The sequence below is a fragment of the Crinia signifera genome, chromosome 5 (genome assembly GCF_055691185.1).
Source record: "Crinia signifera chromosome 5, ASM5569118v1, whole genome shotgun sequence".
Classification (NCBI taxonomy): domain Eukaryota; kingdom Metazoa; phylum Chordata; class Amphibia; order Anura; family Myobatrachidae; genus Crinia; species Crinia signifera.
The window spans coordinates 118620421-118635335 of NC_139221.1; the positions used below are offsets into that span (position 1 = coordinate 118620421).

At 44.8% G+C, this 14915-nt stretch overlaps 1 long non-coding RNA gene across 2 annotated transcripts in view; it reads left to right on the forward strand.

The window, feature by feature from the left end:
- LOC146080524 (uncharacterized) overlaps nucleotides 1–14915 on the forward strand; it is a 149141-nt gene that overhangs the window by 100995 nt on the left and 33231 nt on the right. For both annotated transcript variants that reach the window (XR_014474899.1, XR_014474900.1), the window contains exon 3: nucleotides 1027–1184. This is a non-coding gene — a long non-coding RNA (uncharacterized LOC146080524). The remainder of the gene's footprint in view (nucleotides 1–1026; nucleotides 1185–14915) is intronic.

Genomic DNA, 14915 nt, shown 5'->3' on the forward strand with positions numbered 1-14915 from the left:
ACATCTCACCTTTACAACCATGGCCTTTATTTTTATTTTTTTTATTTACTGGCTATAAACAACTTTATTGCCACAATTTAAGATGCTGAAAATCTCACATCTCATCAGCTCTAATCTTGGGGACAAGGGTTTGATTGATTGGCTGCTTGTACACATTCCTTGTTTTCATATGAAATTCATTTTAAAACATGGACTGCCATCTAGTGGCCACTGATTGTCAGACAAAGAGCCTGGCTTCTGCTGTGATAAATAAACACATGGGAGACAACTTTTTAAAATGAATGGGGCTAGGCTGCTTGATTATCATTCTCAAGTGACTGAAACATTTGCCAGAAAAAAACATGGATAGGTTTGCAGAGCATTAACATCAATTAGGGACCCTGGGTACATGGTAATATAGGCATATCAAGTCCTAACAAAAAGCATTGGTATTCAGCACACCAAGAAATCAACTGATTTTATGCCAACATAATAATCAATCAGCAAGACAATACCCCACTCTTATTTAGTCAGTGGACACATATTAGTATAATAATAATTATAATATTAATAATATTTGTGCCTGTATAATTTTTTTATAATAATATTGCCTCCTTATTATAAATAGTCCATATCCATACCGCAATAACTGATTTTAATATTTACAGCATTTAAATATAAATACAATACTCTCTGAGATATATAGGTGCTGTGCGATCCGGCACTCTGGTATAAGAGTATAAAGTTGCTCTGGTGCCATCAATATTTTAACATGCGATAGGAGATGGGGTCTGCGGCACTCAGGAAACTAGTTTTCATAAACTATCAGATTTGAACCTTATCCTGATTGACCATGTACCACCTAGTATTAGAGGAGGCGATCGCCCCAAAAACTGCTAAAATTGTAATCCACTTGGATTTATCGATTAAATACAGTACACCTCAATAGTTTGAATGAACGCTTAAATTGGAATCTATTTTTATGATCCAGTACTATATAATTGCGTAAATCAATAGCTTTATATTTATTATTCTAATTACTGGTAGGTCGAAACTGGTGGCCGGGGATGACGTCAGATGGACCAGCATCCAGTTGCTGGCGATGCAGACGAGGCCCAATGATATGAGTGACAGGCGTCCCGGCGCGCCCATCTTGGACCCTGCGACTCACCACACCCGGCTGCCAGACCACCTCTTAGGGATTGGTGAGTACAGTATATATGTCCTGTTTAGTGTGTTAACAAATGTTAGAAAAATAGTATTTTTTGCTGTACATGTAAAAAGCACTATACAGTAAGTGTTGAAATGTTGTCAAACACCGACAGCCGGGTTCCCGACGGCCGTCGGCTATTTTCCCTCGTGGGGGCTTAGTTGCGCTCACCATGCTGTGTGGGTCCGGCCAGTCGGGATCCCGACGTCGGGCTAATGACTGTCGGGATCCCGACTGTCGGACCCCTGTACCACACCCATATAAACCAGTGGTCGCCAACCCGTCGCTCACGAGCTACCGGTGTCTCATCTGAGCAATCCAGGTGACTCGACCACTGTTGCCCGCCTCTGCTTGCCCGCTCCCCCGCCTCCACTGCTTGCCTGCCCATCCTGCTGCTTCCTCCACACTTTCATAGGGGACAGACGCTAGAGGTCATATTTCACCTCTAGCATTTAACAGGAAGCACAGCACTGCGTCATTACCAGCACTTGCTGGTAACGCTGCAGCGATGTGCTCCCTGTCAGATGCTAGAAGTCAAATATGACTTCTAGTGTCTGTCTCCTTCAAGTGGGAAGGCGGCAGAGGTGGGTAGACAGTGACCCCCAGCAATGGATAGTAACCCTTTGGCAAAGAACATTATTAACTCCTGGCAACAGTTAGTAACCCTTTGGCAATGAACATTATTAACCCCTGGCAATGGATATTAACCCCATTATTAACCCCAATGGATATTAACAAGCATTATTAACCCCTTGCAACGGATAAGGGTTACCACCTCATCCCTTTAATTCCGGACACATATTAATTACACAGGTTCTGTGGCAGTTTAAAACCAGCTGAAATGGAGTCTTGGGGGGAAATTTACTAAATACTATTGGATTGTGCGGACACAATTGAGGGTCAAGCGCTAGGGGAAAGGGATAAGGACAGACTTGGGAACACGAACAGTTTGTGGGGAGGGGTAGGGTTATTGGGGCTGATGAACACACGGGTGATCAGCTTTGCAGAGAGAATGCAAGAAAGAGGTAGAAGTGTAAAGAGAAAATAAATAAATAAATAAAACGAAAAAATGAAAAAAATGAAAAAAATGAAAAAATTAAAAAAATTAAAGAAATGAAAAAAATGAAAAAAATGAGAAAAATAATGAGAAAAATAAAATAAAAGAATATAAATAAAGAATAAAAAAGTATAAATGAAAAATAAATAAATAAATAAAAAATAATAAATAAATAATAAATAATAACTAAAAAATAATGTAAATGAATAAAATCAATGACCAATATGTTTACACACTTTTATGTTAAGGTGGGAGCAACGCAGTCTTAGGAGAAGCTAGCCCTATCTTACCCTGATATTCTTCTTGAAGTTAGCAGCGTTTGTTTGTAGCTGCGAGACTTCGCGGCCGGGTGCTGTGACGTCACCCGCCGGCTCCGACTTCTGTGTCAGATTTGCGGCAGCATTCTTCTGGGTGGCTGGGGCAGCTTTGTTCTCCTCTCCTGGTGCTCTTTAAAGTACCCAACGCGTTTCACACCGCATGGGTGCTTTTTCAAGGATCCTTGAATTGTTGAATCTAATTCTCTCTGCACAAGTAACATCTGCCCCACCTGCAGTGCACATGGTTTTGTCCATCTAAGAAGGAATTTGTCAAAAAGAGTGAACCAAAATAACCCCCCATGTGACGGTGATGCATAATTGGAAGTAAATCAGTGTACGACAGAGACATAGGAGGTTATTCTGGTTGGTGCGTACATTTCCGAAATCTTACGGAGCGGTCCGCACGCCACACTGTGCGGACATTGTCCGAAGAAACGCCCACCGGACCTCTGCATACGGACGGACTCACACTAGAAGAACATGGCGTGTTTACGGACAACATCCAAACCTTGCGTGTGCGGTGGACACTTACATATTCTGCACGGTCTTACAGCGTTTGCACGGTCTTACCGCGTCAGAATGGACGGGAAACTGGCCGTACGCACCGATGCGGTGTATTTTCGCAAAACTCACCACTCTTATCTGAACTCCAAAATCGGTCACATGACACACTTATGCAATTAGGTAACCTTATTAAAAAGTGTTTGTTTGGAATTGGAATCAATTAAATCCTAATACATACTTAAACACATTACTACCACATTCATTACAGACATTAACCCTTACATCATGTGAAGTGCTATATATTCAGTATGTACCTTTTGCTACTTACAAATATTCTAAACAATTTACACATATACTGTTTAATATAAAAAAAACACACAGACAACTTCTAACTGTAATGAACTATTTATTTTTTTAACTAAATTTTTTAACTGAAAAAAGGGGGGAAAAAAAATTCATAGAAGCAGGTCTGTAAGGTCCTGCAGATCCACCAGGACCAGGTGCAGGTGTTCACGTAGTCTGAGGAGGGCGCCACGTACACCCTCATCTGCTTGGGTAGGCTCATCTGTGGGTATGTTAAAGGGTGTAAAATTAGTAATGATAATCATGAATACATTTAACATAGTCATACATAAATCTAAGAAATGCAAGGTGACATGTGTGTATATATATATATCTATATATCTATATATATATATATATATATATATATATATGTATATGTATATAGAGACATATATAAATATATATGACACATACATCTATACATACATGCATACATACTAAATGGAAAGCCTGTTTTTTTCCCTCTACCCTTTACTCTGTAGAACACCTCACAGTCATAGTGCTCCTTCTGAATCCAAACCCACCCATGACTAAGCTATGAGAAGCATGTAATGAGCTCCACCAATAACAACTCATCAAAAAACGCTCAGTGTCTGTTCTATGATGCAACGTAGCATGGGACTTAGTCAACTCTCAGGAATGCACAGTACATTTGTGCAATCATGCATGGCTTGGCTGCTGATGGTCTGCTCCATAAATCATTGTCATAATGCCAGGTAGGTGAAGCTGCAGCACTAACCCACTCCCATGCACAAAATTATTATTAAGACAAAATCAACCAACAATTATGTTTGCAAAAATACATGCAAACCACAGGGGGTGGTTAGCTAGAGGAGGGCCCAGGGGCACTGACCACTTGTGACTCCATTCTAAGCCACGCCTGTCCATACTCCATTTATGCCATACTTAATCTAGTTTAGAAATATCAATCAACTGTAAACTCTATTCACCTATATGAGGCTACAGATTGTACGCTTGCAGCAGGGACATGTAACCCTTAGATGAGCACGTCATCCCTTTATTCCAGGATACAGATTAACTACACAGGTTCAGTGGCAGTTAAAATCGAGCTGAAAGCCATCCCCACAACCTGTGTAATTAACATGTGTCCAGGATGAAAGGGATGGTTTGGACACCCTATCTAACACCTAAGTGTGTCTGTTGGTACCCAGTTTGTTTTATGACTTTATACTATTGTAAAACACAATTGAATCACCAGTGCTACATAGCAAATAGTAGACGAAAAAATGAATAATGATTCATTATGTATACATACCACTTTCGGGCGCCTGCACCACCTCACAGGCCTCCTCCTCCTCCTCCGGCTCCACCTCCTCCTCTTCATCCCTGGCCTCCTCCACTGCCACCACCTCCTCCTCCACTTCCTCCGCCACCTCCACTTCCTCCCCTTCATCCGGCACCTCCTCCGCCTCCACTTCCTCCGGCACCTCCTCCACCTCCCCTTCCTCTGGCACCACCTCCTCCACCATCTCCTCCGTCACCTCCTCCTGGGTCTGCCCCACCTCTGCCTCCTCCCAGGCCTGCCGTGCTCGATCCCATGCTGTGTTGGAGAAAATAAACATTAGTGCCAATTAGGGGTCATTGGGGCAGATGTATTAAGCCTTAACAAGCAATAAATGCAAAGGTGATAAGTAGAGATAAATGTCCAGCCAATCAGCTCCTTACTGGCTTTTATCAAACACAGCCTGTAACATGGCAGTTATGATGTGACATCTGGCCCATTGTATGCATCACAAACAATAATCCTATACAATTACATATTATATCCACATTACAGGATGTCAAACAGGAAGTAGCACACATATAGAGTATGGCATGTTTAACTCATGATCAGCCAGTTTACCTTATTGGCTTAAAAAAGTTCATGTAAGCAATCATGTAAAAATGACCATTTATTGTGTAAACACTCACATTGAGCAATCCTGGCCCTGATTTGCTGGAGCAAATCTGGCTGTCGCCTCCTGAGGTCTGACCATCGCCGCTCCAGCTGGGCGATGGTCCTCCGGACCTGGGTGCGGGCGTATATTCGGCGGCGGGCCGCAGCATAAGCACTGTGCTTCTGCCTGTTAGTAACAAAAGGCCCCACACGGCCCAGCCTACTCTCCATAACGGAGACCAGTGCCCTGAGTTCCGCAGGAGAGAATGGGGCTGCTCTCCCATAGGCCGCCATCTTAGCAATGGCGCAATACAAGCAATCATGTCCTGTAATTGGTTGATCACAGTGATATTTGGTAATAACTTTATTGTTCATTTTTACATTAACAGCGTGTATGCGCCACAACAAATGGCTAAAACATTGCATTGCAAAACAACACTTGCTGTAGGTTGGCATCGCTGAGCTGACCTTGGCATTACTTAGTATCTACAAAACAGACAGGGTGAAAGAAGTTGGGAAACCATTATACTCACCAAACATGGCTGAAAACAACAGGTGAAATAGTGTGCAACAATATCCAGTTACACATAACTCTACAAGGTACTAAATTAGACAGCCTTATTAGTGTGAAAGCAATACACCAGAAACATAGCAAATAGTGCAATACCTTTTCCCAATATTAGGCCATGGTGCCATGTAAACACTTACCTTATACTGGCCCACACTAGAGATGTGGATTCAAATGTACCTAGCATCAAGCCAGTATTGAGAGACCTATCACATGTGATTTGGATGCAAGCACTGATTACTATTGCCTGAGTTGTGGAGTGGATTAACATATGGAATGGGTTAGTGTCATTTGTTGTACATACCAAACAATTGCACAGTACAAATGAACATTCACATATAGATTTTATGTCTGGCCAAAGTTGTAGGTGTTTATTGTTGTTCAAATCTGCCAATAAGTACAAAATCAGACTTAGAAACTATGCCTGGTTTTGAACTTTTGTTTGTCCGCTGGTATGGGCGTGGCCTAAGCGCCGCACGGTGTATGCTGCCGTACGGAACGCTGCCGTACGGAACGCTGCCGCAAAGAACGCAGGGTGTGGCTGATGTACGCCAATGACAGAAATAGTATATAAAGGTGTGCTAGAAAAACAAAATGTTGTTGCAAACATGGCTGGTTCTCAATCTGAGGGAGACCAAGAGTACCAGGAACTCATGGCTCGCCTGGACTCCAGCACCTCCTACGTGCCCCTCACCACAGACCAGCCAGTGGGAGAAGAGCAGCCTCAGCAGAATCATTGGGAACACAGCAGGTGGCCTCCCAACAGAGTAGCCTGGCCAGCACTTCAAGTACAGCGACAGGTGGCCGTGGCCGTGGCCGAAAGAGGCCAACAGAGGAACCAAGCAGCAGGAACATGGCATTCGAACCACAGGAGCTTGCCATACTGGTACCCTGTGCACGGGATTGGATAGAGTGTCCACAGGACAGGTTGACACACACAAGGAGATGGAAGATTTGGGAGGACATAACTGTGGAGATTAATGCGGTAGCTCCACAAGTTCGTGAGGCGGAGCACGTGAAGAAGAGGCAAGTTCAAGTGTGTTACATTTGAGCAGAACAAGACCAGTAATGTTTTTATTAGATGTTAGATGGAGTTGGTAAATGGTCGGTCACGTTGCTAGGAGCAACAGACATGATTGCCATGTCACTTAGTCGATAGTTATTGTAGGGTGAGTGTGAATGTATCTTCTAAGGGTTGGTTTTATAGTTTAATATAATGTAAATGATGTGGAATGAAGAATATGTTGTAATCTGTAGCAGATTGCAATGGCTGCTACAGCAAACATCAGGAGTGACATGTAGTAATATGTAAACTTTGGTTGCAGGTGGCACGACTTCAAAACCAACCTCAAGAAGAAACTGACCAAACGGTGGGAACACAGCCACACCCGCCTGAAGCTCACCCCCCTGGAGGAGATGGTTGAGTGCTGTATAGCAATTGAGGAGGTCCGGGGGGTGGGCACCATGGATAGTGAGGCCCCAGTGGACGTTTTTGTTTCTCTTTTAGAAGGTAATTTGTTTGCATGGCATAAGTGGTTTGTACTATTTTTCCAGGAATGTGCTGTAATTGTACGTTTCTCTTTCTTTCAGCAGCATCCCCACCGTTTGGTCGAGAATCTCTTGAGGAGGTGGAGGAGTCAGTGCCACCAGCCACCAGTGGCAGCCATGTGCAGCAGCAGCAGCCAACAGCCACACCGGATTATGAGAGGTGGGTGCAGATGCTTGGGTAGATTCACCAGCAGGGAGAGTTAGCATCAGAGCGGCTGCGTAGGACCGAGGAGGTCATGCAGGGTATTGTCAGCACCCAGCAGGCAATAGCTGGGAGCCAGCAGGCTATTGCTGACACCCAGCAGGCCATGGCTGGCACCCAGCAGTCCATAACTGCCAGCCTGCAGGTGCTGGCAGATAAAGCCCTGCGCCAAAATGACCTCCTCCTCCACCATAATGAGCTTATGGTGGAGCTAGTTACCACCAATAGGGCCCTATTGTCAGTCGTTTCTGGTGCATTTCCAACACCAGCACTCCCTGCTGGCAGAGGTGGAACACCATCCCCCCCTTCACCAGCATCTGCTCCACCTGGCCCACCATCCCAACGTGGCCGTGGCCGAGGAGCTGCTGCACGTGGCAAGGGCTCTACCACGGCCAAAAAGTGCCGCAAATTAACTTGTGTCCGCATTAATCTCCACCCTTATGTCTTCCCAAATCTTTCATTTAGCTGTGTGTGTCAGCTTCCTGTGTCCAATCCCGTGCACAGGGTACCCACATTTGCTCTCGGTTCGAATGTCTTGTTTGGTTCCCCTGTTGCCCTCTTTCGGCTACCATGACCGTCTGCTGTACTTAAAGTGTTGGTGCTATACTTTTGTTGTGAAGCCACCTGATGTGTTCCTAATGATTCTGCTGTGGCTATGTATGTAAATAATACATTTTTTTTATTTTTATTTATTTTTCTACATTCCTGGTATGGTACCTTTAATTTGTTGCATGTGTCAAAAAACATGCTTTTTCAATTTTGTGTTTGACCTTAGTGTAATAAATTTATATTTTGATCCCCAAATGTGTGATTTATTGGTAAATGTACAAGTGACATGTATATTTATATTAGTGATAGGAAGTTCTGTCCATTGCTTGCAGTGTAAATGTGTGTCAAAAATGCAGGATATATTTGTGTGTTTAGTAATGGTCCATTTAAGCTGCAATGGTTCCAATTGAAGCAATGACAAGAGTGTAATTAATGAGTAATGAGTAAAGGAGTGGATTGTATTGTGTTCAGCTGACATTCCTTGAGGTGCGCCCGTACTGATTGGGCGTTCCGAATGCCTAGCGCATGACGGAGTGGTGTCCGCAAAGCAATACTAGCTTATGAAGACCGCATATTTCCTACCTTTTTGTTCGTGTGCATTCGGTGTGCTGTCCGAATGTACGCGTACCAGAATTAGTGCACTCCCTCGTGCACGCCCATGTTTACGCCCAGTTTAGCCCACTTTGAAACTACGCCCCTGTGTACTTCCGAATGACGCCCTTAATACGCCCATATCTCCCGAGTGAATGCGGTGCACATTTCTGTACGGTATTAGTGAGAACAAGTACGGAGACCTTGCGTGGCACATGCGCATAGCGTTGCGCACGCATGCGCAGACGGCTAAAAAACGCCATCCGAAAGAGTTCGGGAAAGTACGCACAGACCAGAATAAGGCCCATAGCTAGGTTCCATGGTGTATGTGTCAGCATACTGTCAGCATACAGGTACATCAAGATATCAATACTAAATCTTAAACCATTAGACATGTCGGTGCTGCTGTGGGGTGAGACCTGGTGCAGAGCACCAGGCACAGAGTATGTTTACAGTATAAAAGTCAAATGTATTAATCTATAAAGTGTATCACAAATGTATTTAAACGTAAAATGAACTTTGTAAATGAATGGAGGAAGGAATCCAGCAGGCTCTGTGATGAGGAGATTAGATGCTAATTGTAATTTTCTAGCAGAATGTCTGGTGAATGACCAGCGTACAGCAGGTGGTGGGCTGGGTGTTTGCTGGCCCGTGTGCAAAGTGTTTGTAAAAACAGGAGACCTTGGGCCTTATTCTGGTCGGTGCGGCCGGATAGGAATATGCGGCCAGGACCGTACGTCCGAAACCCCGCCTTCCATACGGATCGCCAACTCCGTCCGTACGCGGTAAGAAGCTGTCCGCACGGACCGCAAGTGTATTTCTGAAGGAATACGCCTCCTCCATCTCAGGTAACCTCCCCCATCATTCGATGGTCGCAGACCATCGAATGCAGGACCGAGTGTTTTACACCAGCTCCCGCAACCTGAGACCACACGGGCATTTCTCCGTGCAAAAGCAGGGATCTGGGCAGGCAGCTGACATCCGGCAATGTCATATGTCCGCCCCCTACACGTGCGTCACGGCCACATTACCATACGTACGCCCAGCGTTCTCATGGGAACGCCCATGAAACGCGGGGTGTATGCATATGGAAATGAGCCCAAATAGCCCTTCACGCCCCTCTCCACCCCCTGTTCGTAGTGTTAACTTTTCATGCGGAATTTGGCCGTACGCCCCGCTCTCACATGCGCAGAGACGCCTCTGCACATGCGCAGACAAAAAACATCGGCGGCATGAACGCACACGGATATTACCGCACCAACCAGAATAAGGGCCCTTATTTGAGCCAATAAACACCTTTTGCCTCAAGACAACCATTTTTCATCTTGCGATCAATAGGACTACGGCTATAATCCCGTTCTCTGGCTGTACTGGGTAAAGAATCCAGCGTCTACGAGCTCCACCCCCTGCCAGCTATCGTAGTAGAGGCCTGGTCAGTGACCAGTGGGGAACCAGCCAACACCAGTATAGGGTGTGTCAGCAGCGTGTCATTGCATACACCCCAGCAGGTAGTACTCAGGTGTCAACATGTGGACCTGAGGAGGTATACGTAGTTCCAGGCGCCATGTGGTAGGAGTCTGGTGGTGGCAGCGATATCTTTGCCCACTGCGTAGTGGGTGGAGTCAGTAACGGGCCATTACTGACGTAACAGGGAATCCCCTATTGGCCAGGTCCCGTGAGACCAGAAACTGCCATCTGTGGACCCGAAAGGCATAGCCAGATCGCAGGGCAGTGGTCCGGTCACTGAACGAATTGCATATTTTTCTTCATATGTGGAGCTGAATGTAAATGCACATCAATATGCCTACATGAGACCATCCCAGCATACCACAATTATGCTACTTAAGGTGTAGATGAAACTGGAATGAATATGACTTTGCATTGTGGCCATTTTTAATGTTTGTATGCAATTACAATTCTCTATGCTATGGGAACTGCAAGTGAAGCTACCGCGCAGAAGTGAGGAGACGCCCCCCAGTGCCATTGCAAACTCATTCACAATTATTTACACTTACAACCTACTGTATATGGGAAACATCAATGCTAAGTGTAGGCCTATTGCTATGCACACTGCACACCAGTACCGAAGCAGAGGCAATACGGTATGTTAACACATACAGCACATGCACCGAAACTGGCCATGACATGCCTGTGTGTTTTTTAACCACCTCCCCGCTAACACCTCAAATGGTGACATTCCGTCAATCATTTTTCCATGAAATCCTCATTCCAAGCGTAATCAGAGCTACACCTTGGCGCATGCACCTTGTGATCGTAACACGTACGCAATCTACCTCTGTTGCGCAATAATTGGCCATTGCTTACAAACATAAATTAGGCCCTGTCTGAGACCATTTTTGGAACATGTGCAGTGTGAATTCTTGCAACATATGTTCGGCAAATGGGTCCAATTCTGCAACATTCAATGGGGGTCATTCTAATTGCTTCGGTCCCCTGCTCATTCGCACAGGGGACTGATGTTTTTTTTACTGCGCATGCGCATAATGGTTTATGTCCATGTGCAGGGTTCCTGTACAAATGGCTATGGTGACTTGCATAGTCGCCAAGCCATTCACACGGAGGCATGCGGTGGCCGGGACTGGTGTCGCCCATGGGAACGCCCAGTATTTCATGGGTGTCCCCATGAAAACACTTGGCGAGGTGTGCTGGGGGGCGGCGGCTGACTTCACAAGACGTCAGCCGCCACCCTGTCTTTGGTTATAAGCCTGCAAATTTAAGTCAGTCTCCACTGACTTATATTTGCGAGCCCTGGAGAAATCATTCGATGGTCGGTGACCAGTAAAAGATTTCTCCAGCAGCGGCCACATGCGAGGAAATGTGTTCGCATCCTTTTGCATGGTTACGAGGGGAAATGTCGGTGGTGGTGGGGGGGGGTTTGAATTAAACAAAATACTAACTACAGTAATTAAAGTATTGTTTGTGCATAAGGGAATATTAAGCTAGCTGCACGGTTTATGAATCCTAAAATAGTTCCGGCCATTAAACCCTGCGCTTTCCCCATGAGGTAAACCCTGCAAATAACTTATACGCTCTATAGAGAATCACTGTTTGCTTCCTACCTACCCTCCCTCCGCCTTGCTCAGTGTTCACACACACGCTCTAGCAAAATGGGTAAACTCATGAATGCCTGTATGTACTGGTTAAGGTTAGGCTAAAGATTACTAAAATACCTTTGGATTCCAAACGTCGGAATGCCAATGTCAGCATACTGTCAGCATACATAAAGATATCAATACTATATCTGAAACCATTAGACGTGATGGATGATGCACTGTTTCATATTTGCCATGCAGTTTTCATGCACCTACCTGTTGTGCTGGTATTGCCCATATAAAAATGGGCCTAATTGCTAGGGCCAGAGTTTGAGGTGCAGGATGCTGGACAATCTATGACTTCTTGTTAAAGCGTCATAAATTGACAAGGTAAATCCAGGTTGGTTTTGTAAATGACTGTCGCTTTTAAAAAAATGTACGAGACCGGCTGCATCCTGCAACTCCCAGAAACTCAGCCCCAAGGTTCCAGATTGTTATAATGTAATGATTATAACGAACTCATAAGAAGCCAATAATACTATTTCTAACATGGCTTCCACGTGTCATCTACTTGTTGAAATGCTCATTAACAGTAAAAATACATTAGTCTCTAATACTAAATATTTACATGTGTAATTGACACAAATTTTGCACTGCTAAGAAAAGTAGCAGCTGAATGTATATAAATATATCTATCTATCTATCTATCTATCTATCTATCTATCTATCTATCTATCTATCTATCTATCTATCTATCTATCTTGCAACCAGGGCAATATGTAGCCACATTGAGTTTATCCCTCCCTAAGCTTTGATACATATGTTCAAAGCTGATACATATGTTCAAATTCCAGTCAGCTATTGAAGTAAATGAAGGGGAGATGTATCAAGAGATAGAGTGGAATAGTTGCTCAAAGCAACCAATCAGCTTCTATCATTTTAAAGACTGTGCTAAATAAATGAGGGGTAGATGTATGAAGCAGTTATAGAGGAGAATTGATAAAGTGCCTGGTACTTTATCACCAGCCAATCAGCTCTTAACTGTCCCTTTTTAAACCCAGCCTGTAACATAATAGTCAGGAGCTGATTGCCTGGTGGTAAAGTAGCATGTGTTTTATCACTTTTCCTCCATTATCACCACTTCATACTGTACATCCATAGGCAAATCCAGGGGGTGGTCCGGGGGTGCACCGGACCAACCATTTTGTAGCTGAGGGATGGGGCTTTCCAACGAGCCCAGCCCCGTGTCTCCAGCCCCCTGGGAACCGGAGATACTGCCAGGCAAAGCTGGAACGTTTTCCCTATAGGATAACATGGGACCCGCTAATTAAGACCCCCACCCAGTTCAACGGCTGCCAGTTCCACCTTCAGCATCACTGAAGCTCGAGGTTGATCTCAGTCGAACCCAAATCGCTGGGCCTTCAATCTGATACCAGGCTGGATCCATATGGGTTAATTGGTTCCAGGGATATTGAGGTTAAACCATTATTTTTCATTTCTTAAATGTAATTCAATGACTGTTTATGTTCTTTGAGGGCAGATTTCTCTGGAACCAAACAGCCCAGTTTCACGGGACCAAAATCATTCGAAGCCAACTCAAAAGTTCATGTAAATGGGTCAGTTGGGTCCAAAGATATAGCTGGTTGGTTAAAGGGGGGTAGGGAGAGGGGAATGGTTGTCTCTCCCCCTCACACCAGAAAATGCAGGGACTAGGCTGGTGTATAAGGGGTCAGCCTGGGAATGTCCCTGCATGATCCTGGGACCATATTCCCAGGTAAATCCCTGCATTTTCTGTTGTGAAAGGGGTATTATTTCAAACAGCCGTGACCTGCAGTGCTCTGAATACAGCCCGGCAGCCCCCTGCTCTCTGCCCAGCTGTCAATGACTGTCACCCCTGCAGCTTCCGCCCCCTTAATCATGTGGTGCCGGTGCCCAGTGTGCTCCACCGACGTCACGCACAACAACAGCGCGCACAATATTTCAAATGTCCACTCGGCTAGAGGGGACACCTGGAGGGGAGTGGGAGCGTGCTCTGCGCTGCGCTCTGCTCCTCTCCCCATAGAAGCAGCTGCACCGCTCTCCATCTCTCCCTGCAGCAGCAGCGAAGGCTCATATAAAAATTTACAGTAAGTGGCACTTTTGGGGGCATTGCTTAAGGGACGCTACAAGTGGCGGTATGTGGGGGCATTACGCATAATGTGTGGCTTAATGTGTAAGGGGCATTATGTGTGCAGCATAATGTGTAAGGGACATTATGTGTGCAGCATCATGTGTAATGGGTACTATGGTGTGCGGCATCATGTGTAATGGGTACTATGGTGCCATCAAGCAAGAACCCCCTAGCAATGAGCACGTAGGTAAGCAGCACTTATGTGGCAAATATGTAATGGGCATTACAGTTTGTTATATAGTATGTAATGGGCATCATGATGTGTGGCACAATGTGTAATGGGCATTATGGTGTGTGGCCTTATGTGTAATTGGCATTTCGGCGTGTGGCTTTATGTGTAATGGGTATTACGGAGTTTGCTAAAATGTGTAATGGGCATTACTGTGTATGGTCTAAAGTGTAATACCACACCCCTTTTTGTGATGCCACGCCTCCTTCCCATGAGGCCATGCCCCTTTTTGCCACGCGGTTACGCCGTGCAAAGGTCCCCCTGCTGTTATGTCTAGATCTGGGACCACCCATTACCATAATTCTAGATTCGCCTACAGTATGTGTACATCTACCCCTGAGTTACAAACTGATGGAGTGCTATGGGTAACACTCCCGCCAATGCTTGATACAAGGGTCCCTAAGCCAGTATTTTCATGAAGGCACTGCATTGTGTCTCAGCCACCTGTCATTGGGATTTGCATGCATTTAAAAACTGGAAATGGATACATCAAATAACTTTAAATCCAAACTGAGATTCTATTTTTATTGAAGCTTAATATAAAAAAAAACAGTGAAAAAATCTGAGAACTCTGAGCGAAAGTCTACATTATAACATTTGTTACTTACTACAAAACTGCTGCTTTGAATTCTGTGCTGGAATTATATCTGCATCCTAAAATGTGATGGGAAAGATTCCCAAGGTATCAGTGCTTGC